Source organism: Ailuropoda melanoleuca, chromosome 1 (genome assembly GCF_002007445.2).
Source record: "Ailuropoda melanoleuca isolate Jingjing chromosome 1, ASM200744v2, whole genome shotgun sequence".
In the NCBI taxonomy this organism is placed as follows: domain Eukaryota; kingdom Metazoa; phylum Chordata; class Mammalia; order Carnivora; family Ursidae; genus Ailuropoda; species Ailuropoda melanoleuca.
In genome coordinates this window covers 103,158,499-103,180,804 of record NC_048218.1, presented here as the reverse complement: position 1 = coordinate 103,180,804, position 22,306 = coordinate 103,158,499, and the positions used below count along the sequence as shown (strand labels likewise).

The following is a 22,306-nucleotide window of genomic DNA, read 5'->3' as shown; positions in this document are numbered from 1 at the left end:
GACCGTGCATATGTGGGTGGCACAGGTCGTCGGAGCGGTAGGGAGAGGCCAGGTCACAGGAGCAGGCTACTGGCAGTACTTGCGTCTAATTCCAAGTGCTAATTTTCACAAATGTGCATATTTCCCCTGAGGGTGGGACTGGAGGAATCTGGCCTACCTTGCCAGGGTGGGTCTACATAGGATGATTAGGGTACCCTCAGGAAGAGCTATCTGGGAGCCTTGATGGCTGGAGAACCCTGGGACCCCATCAGGGAGGCAGACCAAATGGGGACTGACTGTCACCTGTTTAAATCTACCTCAGAAAGATTTTCCTGGTGTGAACTCCATCCACCATGAGGCCATGCGGGTGCCTGGGATTTTTCTAGAGCTTGAGGGGCCTGGACTGCAGCTCTGTAGCCTATGGCCAGCTGAAGGAGAGTGGACTTCCTTGCCAAGGTGGGGCTGGACCCCCTGGGCAGGGTCTCCTCCAATATGAGACCCTTGGACACCTGCATGCCTGGTAAGCTTAGGACCCCCATCAAGTAGCAGTCCAAATGGGGACTGTCACAAGTTTAAAGCTGCCATCTCAGATTTTGGGGAGGGGGGGCATCCTCTGCCCTGGTGGTGATGCAGGTCGTTCTGACTCCCCCTAGCTCTGCTGGCCTGGAGGGCCCTGGCTGCCCTCAGCGGGCTGACGGGGAGTGAGTGTACCGCACATTCTCAAGCTGCTCAGGTCAGGGTAGGCAGGAATCTGCAACAGGAATCTGTGCAGACGCTGGATCATGGGAGTACATTGTTGGGTGTCCAAGGCATCTGTCTAACTCTAAGCACTAATCTACACAAATGTGCATATTCGCCCTGGGGGCAGAGAGGAGGTATTTAGACTGCCTTGCCAGGGCAGGTAAGGCAGGATGGTCTAGGAACCCTCCCATTACGGATACCTGGGAGCCTTGATTGCTGGCAGCTAATCCAAATGGGGACTGACTGTTGCCAATTTAAATCTGCGGCCTCATAAAAAGTTTCCCAGAGCATTCTCCTCCCACCCATTCCGGTGGTTGGGGTCCTCCTGGAACACTGGAGCCTGGACTGCCACCTGCCGCCCAAGGCCAGCTGTCAAGGTGGGGACTGGGTGGGTGGGATAGGCAGGTCAGAGTAGCCAGGGACGGAATGGGGCAAGTGTTGGGAGAGGCCAGGTCAGTGGTGTGCGCCACAGTAGGTCCAAGTCATCTGTTTAATTCCAAGCCCTAATCTAACACAAATATGCACGTGGGGGCAAAAGGCAGGCTGCCCCCAAATGTGCCACTTCAGCGTAGTATTTTGGATTAAAGTCACAGCCAGTGCAAGAATAACGCTCTGACCCTTTTGTCTCTAGAAAGTAGGAAATAAATCTCTCAGGTGAAAGGTATCCTCCCTGTTCCAGGATGTAAGATAAATTTTAATCGGCAGATAAGGAATTCAGAGCTAAGAAGGCTGTGTAGGCACCTTGTTACTTTTACTAATTTTACTACCCCAGCTCAAATTCTGATAGAATTTCTTTAAAATTGAAGCTTGCAAATATGAGTTTTCTTTGTACTATCAATTCATCACAGATACACTGTTTCTAGGTCTAAAAAAGCCTTGAGGCTGCCTGCCTCGGTGGTTTCCTTGGATCTCAGTGTTAATATCAGGCTTCTCTGTGCATGGAATTAGACTTTGTTTTTCTCCTGTTAATCTGTGTCTTGTCGGTTTAATTTTTTTTATATTTTATTTATTTATTTGACAGAGAGAGAGTACAAGCAGGGAGAGCAGCAGAGGGAGAGAGAGAAGCAGACTCTCTGGTGAGCAGAGAGCCCGATCCAGCGTTCAATCCCAGGACCCCAGGATCGTGCCCTGAGCTGAAGGAAGACACTTAACGGACTGAGCCACCCAGGTGCCCCATGTGTCTTGTCAATTTAATTCTTAGATCACAGGGAAGACTCTTGAAGGGGGGAGCATAATTTTTCCTCAGCAACAGCTGGCAGAGTCAGCGGGATAAACACTCACTGGCTGGACGCTGCTGCAGCTGAGAGACGATGGGACATCTGACAGAAGCTGGCAGAAGGTAAGAATCCTCATCACCACATCACGTACTGGGGCTCAGCCTGCACGGGCTAAATTCAGGTTAGCAGAGAAAATATTTGTGGAACTAGTTCCTTGGCCTTAAGGACTCTGGTGATGTTGGTAGAATTCTCTTGGCTTGAGAGATCCATTTCCATCCAGAGATGGCCGGTTTTTCTTTGTCCTTGTCTTTTGTGTCATTTGTCGTAAAAAAAAAAAGAATTACTGTAGAAAAGAACACAGGCATAGGTCCAATCAGCCTGCTGTTTGAGTAGGCCTCACAGACTGGTGGGTTCACAATTACCATCATAGCTGCGTCTCTTTAGACAACCTTTACTGTGGGGCCTCTGTGTAAAAGCTAGAGGAGGTTTTTCCTTTTGTCTTGTTTTATGTCCTAAGAGCTTTGGTTTGTAGCTAGTGAGAATATTCTCTCTGGCCTCCACCATCCAAAAGATGCAATTACAAGAGTGCCTCTTGGTGTCCCATCAAGTCTAGTGGGGTTCTGAGACTATTATAAGCATTGTCTGCCCATGCCAACTCTCAAGGGAATTTGTTATAAGAGGTCCCAGCCCATAAGGGACCTTTGTCATCTTAACCTTTGTTATTGCTGGAGAAGTCTCCTTAGAATAGTGTCTTCCCCATGTCACAGAATTGTGGGTCTCTATACCATCTTTACTTCTTGTGCAGTGAAGGCTTTTGCTGTCTTAGGCCTTTGGGTCTTCCCATAAAAAGGCTTATGGGTTTGAGTCACGATTGAGATGATTAAGGTTCTAGTCATTGTGGCCAGATGATGAATCCTTTAAATTGGCTATATTTGAAAGAAAAATATTATTTACAGAGCATCCTCAATTCTATTAGGATAATGGCTAGCCTTTGAAGTTCCCTTGTCAAGGTGAAAGGACAGTAATTTGACTTAAGATAAAAATTATTGTCCACATCCAATGTAAATCCTCCTCCTTGAAATCCAGCCCCATCTGCCTGTTTTAATTTCCCTTTTCCCTACGAGATTTACACAGAGCCCCACAGCCTAATCACAGGTTCAAAGTACACAGGTTACTCATGTAAATGCCGAAAGCCAGGAAATAAATTTAACAAAAGCACCCAAGACTGACAGTAAGGCTTGCTTTGCTCTGACTTTCCAGGGCTTCGTAATTGGGCCCTGCCAGCGTCAGGCATTTCTATGCAGTGTCCTTTGCAGATGTATCCTGGACACTCCCACCCCCACCACCCACACAACAAATTTTATGTCCTCTGGATAGCAGCAGATCCTTTACACTGTAAAAGTCCTTTTACTTCCACTTTCAGAAGTTCCTACCAAATTTAGAGAGGAATTAGGAAGATCAGTGGCCATCCACAACACCCCCGCACCCCCCGGCACCCCCCGCACCCACACAGATAAAACTGATGACCACAATGTTTCCTAGGCCCTCGTACAAGTGGTCAGCAGGAGGTCAATGTTCAGGGACTAATAGAAGCCGAGGTTAAATTGTGTACTCAGAAAGAGGCTTTGTGTTTAAAAAAAAAAAAAAAAAAGCTTTGTACAGACTTTTCAAAGGCATAAATATTGATTCCCATTTTAGTTATATATCTCCCTGATACAAAGAAGCAAGTTTGATTTACAAAGGCAGGTGAGTCCCTTGCTATTCAGGTTGTAATCCACTACTTTGTGGAAATTAAAAACAGCTGTCTTTGTCTTGCAACTCTAAAGTATTAAAATAATCCAGAAATTGTATGAAGTTGCTTAGATTTTATATGTAATTGTGTTATCTCTTATAATTCTGCTTAATATCTTGAATGGCTGTGTGTCACAGAAATAACCAAATTTCCTTCTTGATTGCATTGTGTGAACTCTAATCAAATTTTTAACCATTGCCATTTTTAACTCTTTTATCATTTACAGACAGCTTTATACTTTTATTCAGATGCTTTTGTAAAAGTGTTACTACAAATATGCTTCATCTTCAAGGAAATTCATGAAAAGGACTCTAGAATATAGGTTTCTAAGAACTTTAAGATCTTTAAAAACTCCAGAATTAATGGAAAAACTGGATTCAAGCAAAACAAGAAGAATTACACGTGAGTGAATAAACTGAGGAAGAGAAATAATATAATTATGACTTTTGGTTAGAAACATTGACTTTTAAAAATGTTTTATATCCAGATTTAAGGAAACTTTTTTTCTCTTAAGCTAATTGATTTATAGCATTTCAGTAAATTCTACTTCTGTAAGCAGAATTGAAACCTTTGTGTTCTTTTTCCCTACCGGATCTCCTCAGAATGTGGAAACTCTCAGTGGGTCTTCTTATAATTTTCATGGCAGTATATTTATTTGCATCAATTCAATAAGAATCTGTTCTGGTAACAGGATGCAGTTGGAACCACTGGTTATATTACGAAGGCTTTGACTGGAATGTCATATGTGAGGGAAGCATGCATAGACTCAGATAGGACCAGACAGCTTTAAGGAACTGAGGTTGACTTTACGGAGCCAGTAAAGCCCCTTGGAAATATCAGCCTGACACTTTGCTTATCAGGTAAGTAAGGAAGATCAACTTCATTGCCGGTACTAGAACCCCAGGATATCTTGGGGACCTCAAGAAAAGAGGAGGTAACCCAAACTTCTAGGTATTGCAGACACAGTCTGATGGTAAGTGTTTCTCCAGGCTTCTTAGCCTCAAGAAGCTATTAAAAGTTCAATTCGAAGATTCCTTATGAAAAGTTGCAGCAGGGGCACCTGGGTGGCTCTGTCCGGTAAGGATCCCACTCTTGATTTTGGCTCAGGTCACTATCTCAGGGTCATGAGATCAAGCTCTTTGTTGGGCTCTGCGCTGGGGATGGGACATGCATAAGATTCTCTCCCTCGCCTTCTGCCCTCCCCCTCTGACTGTCTAAAGAGAAAAGAAAAGTTCCAAGAAGTCAGATTTAGAAGACCCTATACGATCAGTCACTGTACTTGCTGCCTTTACGTAAAGCACCAGGTCAGATTTATTAAAAGTAAACTTACAGACAAGTTAGTCTTAGTTTGGCTAAGTTTGAAAATGAGGGGGACTTGAGAGAGAAAAATGTTTCAATAACACTTTTGTGGATATCAGATTCTACTTCTGTTGATTGTCTTTGAGGTTTTGTTTTCTACCTGTAAACTAGACTAGATTCTGAATTCTTCTGATGACTGACTACAACTCTCTAACCAACGTTTCCAATTTTCTCCCATCCTTTTGACTTAGAATAAATGAGAATTAAAACAGACTGTTTTTTTTTTCCTTGAAGCCCTGCAAACTGTATATGAATGACTTGATGTCACCTTCAGGAAAATCAGCACAATGGATCACATCAAGGTAATTTTCATGCCTTTTGCTCTATGGGCCATTCAAAAAGATCAGCAGAGACCTTCAAACTACAAACCAGGAAAATCTCTCTGACTGCTACTACCTTCCCTCTCTGTATTTGATGATGCTTCGAGCCTGACATCGGAGCAAGTGGTTGAGGGTGGCCCCAGCTCCTCACCGCTGGAGGCCCTGGCGGCGCAAGGCTAGCTGGTTGGGTCAGGGTAGGCTTGGTCAGGGTAGGCAGGCACCCGGAACGGGGCAAGTGTTTGGAGCAGCTGGGTGATGCAAGGGGGCTGTTGGAGGTACAAAGAAGGTGCCCCATTCCAAACGCCTACATACACAAATGCACATATTCCTCCAGAATGTCAAACTGGGGGGATCTGGACTGTGCTGCTGGGGCAGGGCTGGGAGGACTAGCTAGGGTGTCCTTCAGGAACAGACCCTGGGGAGCCTCGATTGCTGAGGCTGTTCTGGACCTCATCAGGCATCCAGGCCAAATGGGGAATTACTGCTGCGGCCTCCGAAATATTTTTGGTGGGAGGGTTCTCTCTACCCTGAGGCGGTTCAGAAGGTGTTGGTGTATACGGAGTTCCACAGGACGGGAGTGCCCCAGCCGCCCAGGACTGGCTGACAAGGCACAGAGTGTGCATGACGGGGAGGTACAGTTCAGGGTGGCCAGGACCTGGAACAGGGTGGTGTTGGGCCAGGCCGGGCCACAGGAGGGGGCTTTTGGAAGTTCCTGGAGCCTGCCTAATACCAAACCCTGGTCTGCCCAAGTGTGTGTGCTTCCCCTGAAGGCAGAGCTGGGGGAGTCTGGCCTGCCTTCCTGGGGCTAGATGGGGCGGCTGCTGAGGTACCCTCCCATAAGAGACACCTGGGAGTCATGGCTGTCGCAGAGGCCTGGGACGCCAGCCAACAGTAAGGACATGTGAGGACTCCCTTGGCTATCTCAGCCACAACTTCAGGGTGATTGTGAAAGGGTGGGCTCCCTCTCCTCTTGAGGTAATGCAGGTGGCTGTGGATGTGGCCCGCTGCCCAGGGCGGCGGACAGAGCGCAGACTGCTAGCACTGGGCAGAGCTGTCGGGGGAGCCGGGAAGCTGAAACAGGCCAGTGCCAAGTGAGGCCTTGTCACAGGGCAAGCTGTTGGGGTACCAGGGCAAGCTGTTGGGGTACCTGCCATCTGCCTCATGCCAAACCTAACCTACACAAAGGGCATATTCCACCTCATAGCGGGTTTGCTGTGGAAAACACATAATGCTCAAAGACTGACTTGTCTTTGCCAACGATGCATTGAACATTGGTTCACTGTTGTGAACTTCACAAGCCAATAACATAACAATATAATTTGTTGGATTAATTTTAGGAGGTTCGATGTGAAATATTTCTAGTTATTTTAGTAGGTTTTTTATCATCTGTTGACCTCAAATAATATCTTTTTGCTTCTGTTGTCATATTTATTGCCTGTTCTATTTTTACACATCCCATCGTGTTGTGTTCCTTATTTTCCCCTTGACTCCAACAGGTTAGGGTGAGGACTGGCTTAAAGCATAGTATCCTGGTCCAATTTTTCATTTGTAACTGGTTGAGAAGGCATCAAGGCCATAGTCATAGGGCCTTGCATAATTGGTTTATCCAAGGTCTAGCAGTCATAAAGGTATTTGTGTTCCATTCCGCCAATACTTCCTTAAGAACATGCTTTCCTTCAGGGCACCAGCGTGACTCAGTCACTTAAGCAGCTGACTCTTGATTTTTGGCTCAGATCATGATCTCAGAGGCCTGAGATCGAGCCCGGTGTCAAGCTCCACGCTTAGCAGGGAGTCAGTCTGAGGATTCTCTCTCTCCCTCTGCCCCAAACCCTGCTCATGTTTTCTCTCTAAAATAAATAAATAAGTCTTAAAAAAAAACAAAAAAAAAAAAACAAAAAAAATTTTTTTTAAATCATGGAAAGGCTTTCTGTGGCTTGGAGGCACCACTCTCCTTTTTGACAATGGAGAACCACGAAAGTGAGGTAATCCAGTGTCATTTTCCCCCCTTATGTGCCAATATTCGAATTTCACAGTTGCCCAAGAAATCAGACATTGGGATACCTGGTATCTACTTCTGGTTGGGTTCTCTGTTATATGAGATGACCAGTGTTGCCTCAAGATTATAGCTATTCCAAGAGTCTTCTAAATAACAATCCATCTTAACTCCAGAAATTGACGATGTACATATAGAGAAACGTCTTTTATGTCATTTTTAGTATTTTGTTAATTTTAGCATTTTCTCAAACTGCTTTCTGTCACATTCTTATTGCTCTATTTCCTTCTGTGTGAAATTCATTTGTGTTTTGTAATCTGTTGCTAATTTTATCCATCTATATACCCACGGATGACAAAGCTGCCATTAATGTGTGTTAAATTGGGATTGCTTGATTTCAAAAACATTAAAGCTTAATGTGATTTGATCAATTTGGAACTGAGAAAAGTAGCTGCCATTGTTCTTTCACCTAAGCCTCTTACTGGTCCAGCAAAGAACTGGGGGGTTTTTCCTTCCTTAGCAAATCTGTTTATGGCATAGTTTGTAAATTGGGCATAAACAACGATCGATAAAACTGAGCACAACTTGGGGATCTATATCTCAGTTGAAAGTTCTGTACATTGCAAAGTGTAGGCACTAGTACAGCTTCCATTATGATCATGAGAGGTTTTCTTAATGTAAGTTCCCATATTCTTGGAGTAGAAATTGTGGTGTGAGAGCGAAGCCTGATGTGTACCACCAAGGATAATGATATGTTATATGCTGTTCCCTATGTGTCCTCTGTAGACCTTACAAGGTGGTCTCTGTTCTTCTAAAGTCTGGACATAGTGTACATGAATGCATTCTTTGTTTTCTAATAGGTGACTATGGATTAAACAGTATAAGTTGAAAGTATAGTAAATGATCAATTTTTTGGCTAATTTATATTTACAAGTATAATTGCCTATTCTAGGTATTCAGCAGTTGCTTTTATAAAATAAAGTGTTACTACACAAAGTAAGCAAGGAATTAAATTGATGTATTTTCAGAATCTCTGGCATGTGTCCAGTGCTACACTCAATTTAGTAAGATAAAAACTACAAGTCAGTACCTGGTTGCCTTGGTATATACATTGTGAGCTGGGTTTTCTTTTCTTTCTTTCTTTCTTTTTTTTTTTTTTTTTAAGATTTTATCTATTTATTTAAGAGCGAGAGAGAAAGCACAAACACAGGGAGGAGGCAGACTCCCCACGGAGCAAGAAGCCTAAGAGAAAATGTGGGGCTTGATCCCAGGGTCCTGGGATAGTGTCCTGAGCCAAAGGTAGATTTTTAACCAACTGAGTCACCCAGGGGGCCCCTACATACAGTGGTTTATGATACCAGGAGACAGTGGTTCAGGCCAATCTTTCTCCTTCAAGTCAGCTTCTAATAGGGGATGTTGTTTGGGATCCTCATTGATTCTAGTGGAGATTGAAGTGGAAGTTTCCGCTGGGTTTTTTTTTTTTTTCTAATCAATTTCCCTGGGTATTTAGTTTCTCCATTGATTGAAGGTTTCACAGTGAGTACATGGTGCTTTGTAGCAAAGGGGAAGTGTGGAAAGGTTGATTTGGTCATGCTGGTGACGTTGAGTCCTCATTTGCCATAAGGTGTGAGTGGGGTGGTAATCTGTGGAGGAGAAAGCGATGTCACAGACTCTGGGGTAGTCTCCGGAGCAGAATGCGGCATTCAATTTTGTACTGAGGGCATGGCCACCATTGCTGGAGATGTCAGGAAAGTATCCAAAGCTGCAGTGAGTATGGTATCCAATAGTGAGCAGTAAGCAAAATAGTATGGCCAGTAGGTAGCATGCTGCACTGACCCACATAGTAAAATTTATGGGGTTAATCATAGCAGATGACTCATGCCTACAAAATTAAGATCGTGTCCTATAAATTTACAATTCTTTGTAGCTATTTTTCTTGCCACTCAAGGAGATTTATAGTTTATGTCAATATTGGGCCATAATTATTGCCAATATTGCCCTGAGCTTAATCATCCTGCATCATGGTAGGCTAGTGTTGATACAGTAAAACATGGTGTTCTCCATGCCTGAAATTTTTATAGAGGCTTTGTTATTTTCCTTAGTTTGGTGTAATATTCTTTCTTCTTTGGTCAACCAGTAGACTTTGTGTGTGTTTGCGGGGCAGATGCTATAATTTCTGCAGTACTCCATATGATTATGTTTTTAAATTAGATTAATTTTGATTCTGCAGTGTTGTTAGTGCTAATTCCTATCTCCATGGATGTCTGCAATATTAACTCAATAAGTTTTCCCACCTTTCTGTATTTATGGTTTAGAGATCTTGCTGCCTTCTGCATCATTTTAGTCCAAACTTTCATACACTTTTGAACTGATCCAGAGGCAGTTGGGTTGTATGGTAATTAGAAATTCCACATTATGCCTTGTTTCTTAGCCCATTCATGTATTGGTTTTCATGTGAAATGTGTCCCCTGATCTGATTTTATGTTTGTGATACCATCACAACTAATCCAGATATCTCAAGCTCTCCTGGTGGATTTTTAATGTTTTTTATTTTAATTCCAGTACAGTTAGCATACAGTGTTATATTAGTTGCAGGTATACAATAAAGTGATTCAACACTTCCATACATTACTCGGTGCTCCATTACCCATTTCACCCATCCCCCACCTCCTCCCCTAAGGTAACCATCAGTTTGTTCTCTGTAGTTAAGAGCCTGTTTCTTGGTTTGTCTCTTTTTCTTTTGTGCCTCTGTTTTGTTTCTTAAATTCCACACATGAGTGAAATCATACAGTGCTTGTCTTTCTCTGACTGGCTTAGTCTGTTTAGCAATATACTCTGTAGCTCCATCCCTGTTGCAAATGGCAAGATTTCATTTTTTTATGACTGGATAATCCATTCTGTATACATACCACTTTTTTATTGGTTCATCTCTTGATGGATGCTTGGATGAGTTGCTTCCATAATTCGGCTATTGTAAATAATGCTTCAATAAACAATGGGGTGTATGTATCCTTTTGAATTAGTTTTTGTATTTTGGGCGTACATCGTAGTGTGATTACTGGATCATAGGATAGTTCCATTTTTAACTTTTTGAGGAACCTCCATACTGTTTTCCACAGTGGCTGCCCCAGTTTGCATTCCCACCAACAGTGCACAAGGGTTCCTATTTCTCTGCATTCTCTTGAACACTTGCTGATTCTTGTGTTTCTGATTTTTATTCATTCTCACAGGTGTAAAATGATATCTCATTGTAGTTTTGATTTGCCTTTCCCTGATGATGAGTGATGTTGAGGATCTTTTCATGTGTTGGCCATCTGGCTGTCTTCTTTAGAGAAATGTTTGTTCATGTCTTCTGCCCATTTTGAAATTGGATTATTTGTTTTTAGGGTGTTGAGTTGTACAAGTTCTTTCTATATTTTGGATACTAACCCTTTATCAGATATGTCATTTGCAAATATCTTCTCCCATTCAGGAGGGTGTCTTTTAGTTTTGTTGATTGGTTCTTTTGCTGTGCAGAATCTTCTTATTTTAACGTAGTCACAGTAGTTTATATTTGTTTTTGTTTCCCTTACCTCAGGAGACATATCTAGAAAGATGTTGCTATGGCCTATGTCAAAGAAACTACTACCGTCTTTATGGTTTCAGGTCTCACATGTAGGTTATTTTTGTGTATGCTGTAAGAAAGTGGTCCAGTTTCATTCTTTTGCATGTAGCTGTCCAGTTTTCCAAACACCATTTATTGAAGAGGCTGACTTTTTTCCATTGCATATCCTTGCCTCTTTTATCAAAGATTAATTGATCGTATAAATGTGGATTTATTTCTGGGTTTTCTATTTTGTTCCCTTGATCTATTTTTATGCCAGTAAAATGCTGTTTTATTACTATAGCTTTGTAATATAATTTGAAATCTGGAATTGTGATGCCTCCAATTTTGCTTTTTTTTTAAATTACTTTTGCTGTTTGGGGTTTTTTGTGGTTCTATAAAAATATTAAGATTGTTCTAGTTCTGTGAAAAATGCTGTTGGTATTTTGATAGGGATTGCATTAAATCTGTAGATTGCTTTGGGTAATGTGGACATTTTAACAATATTTGTTCTTCCAGTCCATGAGCATGGAATATCTTTCCACTTGTTTGTGCTGTCTTCAGTATCTTTCATCACTGTCTCACAGTTTTCAGAGTACAGGTCCTTCACTTCCTCGGTTAAGTTTATCCATAGGTATTCTATTATTTTTGGCACAATTGTAAATGTGATTGCTTTCTTAATTTCTTTCTGTTGTTTTGTTATTAGTATATAAAAATGACACATTTCTGTACATTGATTTTTGTATCCTGCAACCTTACTGAATTCATTTTTCAGTTCTAGTAAATTTTTGGTGGAGTCTAGTAAATTTTTGGTGGAGTCTAGTAAATTTTTGGTGGAGTCTAGTAAATTTTTGGTGGAGTCTTTAGGTGGAGTCTTTAGGGTTTTCTATGTATAGTATCATGTCATCTGCAAATAGTGAATATTTTACTTTTTCCTTACTGATTTGGATGCCTTCTATTCCTTTTTCTTGTCTGATTGCTATGGCTAGGATTTGCAGGACTATGTTGCATAAAAGCAATGAAAATAGACATCTTTGTCTTGGTCTTGATCTTAGAGGAAAAGCACTCAGTGTTTCACCATTGAGTATGATGTTTGCTGTGAGTTTTTCATAGATGGCCTTTATTATTTTGAGCTGGCCTTTATGATTTCATAGACTGGCCTTTATTATTTGGCCTTTATTATATATGTTGAGAGTTTTTATTATGAATGGATGTTGTACTTTGTCAAATTATTTCTCTAAATCTATTGAAATGATCATATGGTTTTTATCCTTCCTCTTGTTAACATGATATATCACATTGATCAATTTGCAAATACTGAACTATCTTGCATCCCAGGAATAATTTCACTTGATTGTGATGAATGATTTTTTTCAAATGTTTGTTGGATTTGGTTTGCTAATATTTTGAGCATTTTCCATATATGTTTATCATAGATATTAGCCTATAGTTTACTTTGTAGTGTCTTTATCTGGTTTTGTTATTAGGGTAATGCTGGCTGTTAGAATGAATTTGGAAGCTTTCCCTTCCTTTTCTATTTTTGGAATAGTTTGAGAAGAATAGATATTAACTCTTCTTTCAATGTTTGGTAGAATTCACCTGTGAAGCCATCTCATCCTGAAATTTTGTTTATTGGGAGTTTTTGGATACTGATTTGATTTCATTGCTAGTCATCAGTCTGCTCAAGTGTTCTGTTTCTTCCTGATTCAGTTTAGGGAGGTTATGTTTCTAGGAATTTGTTTCTTCTAGGATGTCCAATTTGTTAACATATCATTTTCCATAACATTCTCTTATAATCTTTTGTATTCCTGAGGTGTTATTTTTCTTCCTTCATTTCTGATTTTATTTATTTGGGTCCCCTCTCCCTCTCTCTCTAGTTCTCTTTCTTTTTACTGAGTCTGGTCAAAAGGGTATCAAATTTTGTCGATATTTTCAAAAAACTAGCTTTTGGTTTCTTTGATCTGTTCTATTTTTTTTTTAAATCTCTTTCATTTATTTCTGTTCTAATCCTTATTATTTCCTTCCTTCTGCTAGTTTTGGACTTTGTTCCTTTTTTTCTAGCTTCTTTAGGTGTAAAGTTAGGTTGTTTGACATTTTTCCTGTTTCTTGAGATAGGCCTTTATTGCTATAAACTTCCGTCATAGAATAGCTTTTGCTACATCCCAAAGATTTTGGACCATTGTGTTTTCATATTCTATTTGTCTCTATTTACTTATTTATTGACCCATTTGTTGTTTAGTAGTATTTAACCTCCATGTATTTGTGGGGTTTTTTCCGGATTTTTTCTTGTAGTTGATTTCTAGTTTCATAGCGTTGTGGTCAAAAAAAGATGCATGGTTTGACTTTGATCTTTTTGAATTTGTTGGCCTAATTTGAATTGAATGGCCTAATATGTGATGTATTCTGGAGATTGTTCCATATGCACTTGAAAAGAATGTGTATTCTGTTTTAGGATGGAATGTTCTGAATATATCTGTTAAATCCGTCTGGTCAGTGCATCATTCAAAGCCACTGTTTCCTTGTTTCTCTGTTAGGATGATCTCTCCATTGATATAAGTGGGGTACTAAAGTCCCCTACTATTATTGTATTACTATTGTTGACTTGCTTTATGTTATTAGCTGCTTTATGTATTTGGGTGCTCCCATATTGTGTGTATAAATGTTTACAAATGTTATATCTTGTTGAATTGTACCATTTATGATTATATAGTATCCTTCTCTGTCCCTTTGTTACAGCCTTTTTTCTTAAGTCTTTTTTGGGGATGCCTGTGTGGTTCAGTTGGTTAAGTGTCAGCCTTCTGCTCAGGTCATGATCCCAGGGTCCTCACTCAGTGGGGAGCCTGCTTCTCCCTCTGCCTGCTGTTCTCCCTGCTTGTGTGCTCTCTCTCTCTCCCTGACAAAGAAATAAAATTTTAAGATATAGTCTTTTTTGTCTGATATAATATTGCTACTCCAGCTTTCTTTTGGCATCCTTTTGCATGATAAATGTTTTCCCATCTCATCAATTTCAGTCTGCATGTATCTTAGGTCTGAAATGAGTCTCTTGTAGGCAGAATATAAATGGGTCTTTTTTTTTTTAATCCATTCTGTCAATCTATGTCTTTTGATTGGAATATAGTCCATTTACATTCAAAGTAATTGTTGACAGATATGTATTTATTGCCATTTTGTTTCTTGTTTTGTGGTTGTTTTTGTAGTTTTTCTCTGTTGTTTCTCTTGCTTTCTTTCATGGTTTGCTGGTTTTCTTTAGTCATATGCTTGGGTTCCCTTTTGATTCTTTGCATATCTATTGCTGACTTTTGATTTGTGGTTACAGTTAGGTCTGCATACACATCTTCTGCATATAGCAGTGTATATTAAGTTGATGGTTGTTTATGTTTGAACCCATTCTTTACTCCTCTCTCCCCCATGTTTTAGGTATATGGTGACATATTTTACATCCTTTTATACTGTAAATCTCTTGATGGATTTTTTTTTACAGGTAAAAATTAATACTGCTTTTGTTATTCCTAGTTTTCATACTCTCACTTATGACCTTTCCTTTCCACTTGAAGAATCTCCTTTAGTATTGTAGGGCTAGCTTAGTGGTTATTAATTCCTTTAGGTTTTTGTTTGTCTAAGAAACTCTTTCTCTCTCCTATTCTAAATGATAGCCTTGCTGGATAGAGTATTCTTTGGGTGCAGATTTTTCTCTTTTAGCACTTTGAATATATCCTGCTACTTCCTTCTGGCCCGCAAAGTTTCTGCTGAAAAATCCCTTGATAGCCTTATGGGCTTTCCCTTGTATATAACGGTCTTGTTTTCTCTTGCTGCTATTAAATTTTTTTGTTTATCACTACTTTTTGCCATTTTAATTACTGTGTGTCTTGATATGGACTTCCTTTGGTTGATTTTGTTGGAGGATTTCTATACCTCCTGGATATGGATATCTGTTTCCTTCTCCAGATTTGGGAAGTTTTCAGCTGTTATTTCTTCAAATAAATTTTCTGCACCCCCTTCCTTTCTCTTCTCCTGGGATCCCTATCATGCCTATGTTGTTATGCTTGATGGAGTCACTGAATTCCCTAAGTCTATTCTCAACTCTCATATTTTTTCCCCTCCCATTTGCTCAACTTGATTGATTTCCATTACTCTGTCTTCCAAGTCATTAATTCATTTCTCTGCATCTTTTAGCCTGCTTTTCCATTAAGTGTATTTTTAATCTTTATCTTTGATTGGTTCTTTTTTTCTTTTTTATCCATTTCACTTAGGTCTCTTGCTATGGTTTTGTCCTGTTCTTTCATTTGGGACATATTCCTCTGTCTCCTCATTTTGTGTCTTTGATTTAGTGTGTTAGCAAAGTCAGCTATGTCTTCCACTCATGAAGGTAATCACCTTATGAATAAGAGATCTTATAATGCCCTGCAGTGTAGTGTCCCCTGTTCCCCAGGATCTTATGCTTCAGGGAGTATCTCCTATGTGTGTTTTCTATGCCTTGCTGTTGCGTCCTGGCCACTTTTTCTTTCAATCATCTTCAGAGGCTTTTTGTTGTGGGCAGTGTTTGGCCCCAGCGGGGTTGGGTGGAGTACATTTTAACAAGGTGTGTGCTGGTCTGCTTGTGAAATGAGACCTGCGGCTGCCAGAAGGCCCTACACAACCTGTGGTTAAGAGATGAAGTGTTGGTGGGGTTTGCATGAGTCTTCTAGGGGAGGGACTCCTAGCATGGAGATTGAGGCAAGTGTGACTGGGAAGAGCAGATCTGAGGAAGTGCAGGGAGCAGGGCTTGGTATAAGCAAGTTAGGTGGTGAGTGTAGGGTACTGTACTGATTCCCAACAGGTGGCCATGTGTTTATGTTGGGGGGTAGGCAAGGGAAATGGTGCTTACCAGCTCCTTTGCTCCTGAAGGAGTCTCCCTACTATTCTTGCCTTTCTAGGACACACTCTGAGATGAATAAATAACTCCCTCTCCTGTATGCCCAAGACGTTTTTCAAACTACTGCTTCTACTCTGTATCTCAGCTGTTTATCGTGTTATCTCTTTAAGGGTTGGGACTCAGCTTCCTAAAGCCCTCCGGGCTCTCCCAGAGCCAAGTGCTTGGATTTTTAAAATTCCAGGCTTTAAGACCTGCTGGTTGTAAGAACTCATGAAATTCAGCCCCTCCCTGTTGTGACAGTCTATTTCTTACCCTTCTCCGAGCTCCCTCTGGACCGCAGATGGTCACGGTCCATTTCACTCCCAAACTGTGTCTTTGTCCTTCCTACCTTCTTAGATGTGGCCTCTTCTCTACCTTTAGTTGTGGAGTTTGCTCTACTAGCCTTTGGGTTGTTTTCTGGGTTATTTACACTGATGTGAATGTTATCTTGTTGAATCCATGGGCTGAGGCAAGCTCAGGGTTAGTTATCCTACTCTGCCCTCTTCCTAATCTCCCTAGTTGCTCTTTTTAATACAGGATATAACTCACTGGATTTGGTGATCAGGCCAACATCTGGAGTGTCCTTAATGTTAAGTTTTGTCCAGACTAAGTCTTCCATATGTCTCTCGGGATCCTCAGGAAGTTTATGTATAATCCGTTTTACCCCAAAACTACCTCTTAGGTAATTTTGGTAGGGTTAGTGAGTCAGGCACATTTGCTGTTGTTCTCCTGCCTTTTACATGTTTGTCACAGTTTATTATAGAGGTTTGATGATGGGGTGCATACAGTACATGTGTAAGCTGTCCTGGTCAGAGTAGTAAGGGATCTATTACAGGGAATGTGTCAGGAGAAGCCTGGCCATGGAATTGGCTTTTGGGAGTCTAAGGCATCTACCTAATTCCAAGCCCTAACCTACACAAAGGCACATATTGCCCTTAAGGCAAAGCTGTACTATCCTTTGAAGGTGGGGCCAGGTCAGTTGGTCTGGATATCCTCCAATGAGAGGCACCTTTGAGCCTGGATTTTGGAGAAGCTAGAGAACCCATAAGGTGACCAGTCCAAAAGCCGACACCTCAAAGTTTTTCAGGGGGTAGATTCCCACTATGCAGGAGGTGATGTGCAGGCAGTGGGGACCAGCAGGAGCTCCACAGGCCTGGAGGGCCAGGCTGCCCAAGGCCAGCTGATGGGTACATACTGCACTTGTACAAGTCCCATAGATCAGGGAATCCAGGGACCTGGAACAGAGCAAGTGTAAGGAGAGGCTAGGTTATGGGAGGAAGATCTTGGGGACACTAGGCATCTGCCTTGTTCTAAACCTAACAAACGCAAATGTACACATTCCCTCTGAAGACAGAGTTGGAGGATACTAGTCCCCTGGCCTCATGGTGGGGCCAGGCAAGCTGTCTGGGACATGTATCATCTAATAAGAGACACCTGGGAGTCTTGGTTACTGGAGAAGCCCAGGACCCCTTCTGGAAAAATGTCCAAATCAGAACCGATGGTGGCCAGTTCGTAGCTTCTGTTTCAGGGTAATTTTCAGGGCTGACCCTCTCCACACTGGAGCCTATGCAGGTATTGGTCCTGGCTCTGGCTCCATCCCTTTGGACTGCCTGGGCTATTTCAGGCTGGCTGAAGGGACAAACTTGTTCATGTGTGCTTAGCACAGTTCATGGTAACAAAGCACCTGGACAAGGGCATTGGTAATGAGAGGCAGGGTCAGAGGAATGGCTCTTATGGATGTTAAACTTAAAACAACATAGCCAATTATTTTACTAGCAAAATGAATTTATTTGAGAATAGCAGAGGAATTGCTATTCAGGAAAAGCAGTATGGCAAACCACATGAAAGACCAAAGAGATAGAATGAAGGTCAGCCTTTATGGGGTTGTAGGAGAAAATGGGGGAGGGTTGTCTTGAAAGAATGTTCATGGGAGAACAAGAGTTTGAGGTTGTGGTGGCTTCTCCTTGGCCGCAAGGCAGCAGTTAGTGTATTGTTGCTGGGGCAGGGAGAGATCTTCCTTCTTCTTAAAAGCAGAAGATAAATTCTACTGTGAAAAGTGTCCTCCCTTGTCAAGATGAGAATTATCTTTTTACTTCCTGCTGGTGATAGAGGCTGCAATAAGTGATATGTGCATGAGAGTTCCTCTTTCAGGGCTTCCTGACTCTATTTTAAATGAGATTTCCTTTACTCATTTTCACATTTTCCCTTTGTGATTCAGACCGTTCCTCAAAAGCGTTGCTGATCAAGTCAGGTTCTCTGCATTTAGTGGTTTTGCCGCCTGGTGCCAAGAATAACCTTCCCTGGTTGTGATCTCCGCTGTCGGAGGAAAAGTGCACTGATTAGAAACCATCAAGGCCACATTTGAGTAACAGGGAAGGAGAAGAGGGAGAACTTTTTGGCATCTTTTACCTAAATTCTGTATCTTCTCAAGGGTATAAACACTGGAGGTCCTCTCAAAACACTGAGTCAGCATCACCGTTTGGCGCATTGCTTCTGCAGAGATGTGACAGGCAATAGGGACAAAGTTTACAATTATACAGAGTAAGAGGAGAAGAGAATAACGACTCCAGTTTGTGTAATAGTCCAAAATTGGGAACCCAAGGCTGAAGGCAACCCGCTAAATAAATTAAAAGACCATAGATCGTTAGGTGGAATTTGTTGCAGCCAATGTACTCATTGCCTAATTTTGTGCAGTTGGGTTTCTACTTCTCAGGAGAATTTATCCATGTGCAAAAGGTACTCGCTATTGCACAAACACCACTTTGTTGAGCAAGTAGATAATCAAAGACTATGTGATTATACAAAATTACTTTAGCCAGTGAGTCAAGTGATCCTCGTTGGGCTATTATTGCTTTGGTTGTGGAGTCAGCTAGGTCTCCTAAATTTAGGAAGAGATTTCTTTTTTCTTTCTTTCTTTTCTATTTTTTTTTAAAGATTTTATTTTATTTATTTGACAGAGACAGCGAGAGAGGGAACACAAGCAAGGGAAGTGTGAGAGGGAGAAGCAGGCTTCCCGCGAGCAGGGAGCCTGATGCAGGGCTCAATCCCAGGACCCTGGAATCATGACCCGGGCCGAAGGCAGACGCTTAATGGCTGAGCCACCCAGGCGCCCCTAGGAAGATTTCTGATTATGCATCCATTGGCACTTACTGTGATCCATGGAAGAAAGGCTTTCCTTAGGGAGACAAACCCAGAACCCATGTGTGCCTCCTTGACATTCCTATTTATGGCAGACAGGGACGCTCAATAGGGTGGACAAATGGGAGGCCTCTGATTTGTTATAGATGTTACCAGGGAGAGTTAAATGCCCCAATACACATTGACTTCCATTTACCAGCTATCTAAGCATTCATGTTTCCCTGGGAAATGCTGTCCACTGCAAACAAAAATAAACCCAAGTGGAGCATAGAGGATGCCAGGTAAGGTCTGGTTATTGATTTATTAGCTGGAATTTCCTGACTGACCTTTTGAAACCATGGGTCAGAATAGTTGGGATGACATTCTGTGAGAGGTTATCCCTTCCTAAAGGGGTCCTTTCTAAACACCTCTCAAAGAGGTGTAGACCTCTTTGTATTCCCTTAGGTTGCTGGGGAACAGATTGTATTGAGGTAAGGCAAAGCATGTGGGGGAGCAAATGTCGTACAACTGACAAAGATAGAAATGTTCGGTTGAGCTAGTATGGTTATGATGGGGGGAAAGGTTGAAACAAGGAATAGAAACACCTAGTTGTAACAGCCTAACCACATGGGTACTATCCATAGGGTTGTGCATAAAATCAGCAGTGGTATTTGGGACTAGAGAGAAATTAGTTACAAATAAGAGAACTGGTCTCTGACATTGTGAACAGATTAGAGTCTCTGGTGACAGATCCAACACCCACTTTTGCAATACACTAGGAGATGTGGATAAGACCATTACCTCTCCAAGAGAAAAAGGGGAGGAAAAACAAAGTAAGGAGCAGCAGCAAGAAAAGGATATAAAGGCCTGGTCTTGTCATCCTAGGAAAGCTATCTCCTTCAGCTGTCATTTGTTTCAAATCTTGGAAATCTTTACTTTCAGGTCACCAGTTGGTGTGGAGGTCCAGAATGGGTTCGGTACTTTCTTTAGATATAACATGTGAATCCAAATGCCTATTGGTGTTTGGCTGCACAAGAGTTAGTTAACAATACCTGATGGGATCTTTCAAATGGGTGGAAGAGAGTCTTTCTGGACATGTCTTTTTGAATAGATGAAGTCCCCAGGTTGCAAGGTGTGATGTTTATGGTGTTCATTTCCAGGGTGTACTCTGGAGAGAATGCTCTACCACAATCATGGGTATTTTAATAGAAGCAATTAGGCCTTTTTAGTATTGAAGTATATCTCCTTCTATCAGCTGTGGGTCAAAGAGGCAAGGGCTAGGTGCATTGAGAGTTTTGTTATAAGGAGAACAGATTCTTACTGATTTTATGCAAATATATACATTGTCATGAAAAATAAAAATGAAAGTTTCAGAATTCTGAAGGGATAAGGAGAAGAAGATAAATGCTTCAACCTTTGTGGTAAAGACCTAGTTTACCAAATTGCTGTAAATTATAGATAGCTTGAAGGAGAGGAGAAAAAAGGGTTTTTGGGAGTCTGGAAAATGAAACATTAAAGCAATCAGTTTTCATTAAAGTTTTAGGAACTCATTCTGTTCAGTGTCATGATCTTAAATTTATCAAAACCTGTGTCCTAGAGTATTTGTCAAGGTCTTTCTCATGAATGTCTTTGAAAATGAAGCACTTAAGATGATAACTGTGCATAAATGACAAAAGACTTAAAAATAGCAATGGTTAGAGAGCTGATGAGAGTTCATTATGAAGAAATTGAGAAGGAAATTTGGTTATTTCTGTGACATACAACGTTTCAAGATAATTAGAATTATGACTGATTACATTATACCAAGACATATCAGAACTTTAGGGATTTTCTTTTTTTACAATTTCTACAACACTTATATAAGTAAAACATAAACAAGGCTTTGTATTACTTCTCATTTGACAGTACTTCCCATGTAATTTCACATTATTAGAAGGTGGAGGAAGGGCTGTAAAATATTCTCCAAACTAATAAGGCACTTTGATACAGAAAAAATGAAGCATGTGACTCCATGTAGTTTACATAGAGTTTTATTCAGGGGAAGTTACTGATAGAAAGGATGGGACAGAGAATGAACTCGAGCTGTGCAGCTATTCTCCAAGTCCAGACTTTAGTCTACAGATTTTATAGACTGGATGGGCAGAAGGGCAATGAACAAGATCAAAGGATTCACATGCATCTGACAGCTAACATTTAATTAGATCTTGTGGTGCCAACTGTACATTGGGAAGGGGAAAGACTATTAGATCTAACAGATTCGTGGGAGACCAATGCAAACCTCCGCCATCCCAGCCTAGGTGGGCGTTTCTAAGTTTTGTATATTAATCTCTAAGGGTCCTGGAACATATAGCCCCAAGAGGTCATTAAGCAGACTTGAACAAGATGGTGGACTAAAGATGGAGTCAGAATTGTCAACACTTTTACACATATCAACTAATCCTAATTAAAAGGTCCCTTTTTATAAGGAGAGGAAATAAGTCTTTTGAAAACTTGCAGGGCCCTCTAGAAATTAGTCTTTTTGACCTAAATGTAACTTTGATATTTAGAATTTGATTTTAGGAAGTTTGTAAAAAAAAAAAAATTGTTAACTGTACATTAGCATCCTGTAGTAAGTAGTTTAACGAACTTAAAAATACATTTCAAATTAGTTTTCAATGTGGCATAAAATGTTTATTAATAGAGCCAAATATTTTCTATTTCTATAAAAACTTAAAAGCCAAAGTAGATAAACTTTTATTTACCATTTAATTTTTATCTTATTTGAAAATGATTTAGGTATTCAACTAATATCCATTATTCAATTTAACTTAGTATAATCTTTTACTTATGTTTATATTTGTTTCACTATTTGCTTTAAATACTTGTTCTTGCATTAGACATTAAACAGCCAATCATCATCTTAACGTATTTCTCTTGATAATTTTGTAACATAAAGATGATATGAGCTATTTGATTAGTAAACCCATGTAGAGAAATTGTATATCTGCATTATATTTAATGCTATAACTCTGAAGACCTGCCTTATTATTAAACCAACAAACTTAAACTAGCATTTAATTTATCAGAGATTATCTCAAATCATATAACTTGAAAAACATTTACATTTCCATATTTCTGAGAGCTTATTCGACTTATATAAATGCTTAATTTTCCTTAAGCCAATTAAATTGAGCTCTTTTCAAATTAATTTTAACAATACCATCTGGAAGTGGAAAGATATCACATATCTATAACGTATGTAACATAGACATACATACCATTTAGATATACAGAGATTTTATAGCATAATTGTTTAGAAATTTTAGCCATGTTTC

At 40.6% G+C, this 22,306-nt stretch overlaps 1 long non-coding RNA gene across 6 annotated transcripts in view; it reads left to right on the top strand.

The window, feature by feature from the left end:
- Positions 1 to 1,799: 1,799 nt before the first annotated feature.
- The window catches only part of LOC109490110, a 52,430-nt gene continuing 31,923 nt past the window's right edge, over positions 1,800 to 22,306 (top strand). For 2 of the 6 annotated variants that reach the window (XR_004626470.1, XR_004626474.1), the window contains exons 1-2: positions 1,800 to 4,589; positions 5,323 to 5,390. This is a non-coding gene — a long non-coding RNA (uncharacterized LOC109490110). Of the gene's footprint in view, positions 5,391 to 22,306 lie in introns of all 6 variants that reach the window. The other 4 variants (XR_004626469.1, XR_004626473.1, XR_004626472.1 and 1 more) reach the window with 3 other exon arrangements.